Consider the following 619-nt stretch of genomic DNA (forward strand, 5'->3'; position numbering starts at 1 on the left):
TAGATTCATAGATTAAGGGTCGGAAGGGACCTAGTAGATCTTCTAGCCCGACCCCCCGCCAGGGCGGGAGAACAACAAAAAACCCCAGAAAGAGAAACGGGACTCAAATGAGTCCAGCCAGGTAGGCATCCAGCCTCTTCTTAAAGCCCCCCAGGGTAGGGGCCAGCACCACTTCCCTTGGAAGTTGGTTCCAGCTCCTAGCCGCCCTAACTGTGAAACGGTGAACTGAAGCTGAAGGGCTCAGCAAAAGGAAAGGGCCGGAGGCCAAGAAAGCTGAAGCCTGACACAGGAACCAGTCTTGCTCAGAGACCTATTTAACAATTTCTTTGCCTCCATTTTTCTGAGCAGGGACTGGGTCACCCCCCACCCTGGGATCCCGGATGGACCCAGGGGAGGCGCAGCCAGGCCCAGGGTCAGGGAAGATCTAGTCAGGAAGCGTCCGGCGGGACTGGACGTGTTCAAATCAGCTGGTCCGGACAATTTCCACCTCCGAGTGCTGAGGGAATTGGCTGAGGTCGTTACGGGACCCCCGGCGCGGCTGTACGGGCACTTGTGGTGCTCTGGTGCGGTGCCAGAGGACTGGAAGAGGGCCAACGTGGTTCCCATCTTCAAAAAGGGG

This window comes from Gavialis gangeticus, unplaced genomic scaffold (genome assembly GCF_001723915.1).
Source record: "Gavialis gangeticus isolate Ggan-Ray unplaced genomic scaffold, GavGan_comp1, whole genome shotgun sequence".
Taxonomy (NCBI): Eukaryota; Metazoa; Chordata; order Crocodylia; family Gavialidae; genus Gavialis; species Gavialis gangeticus.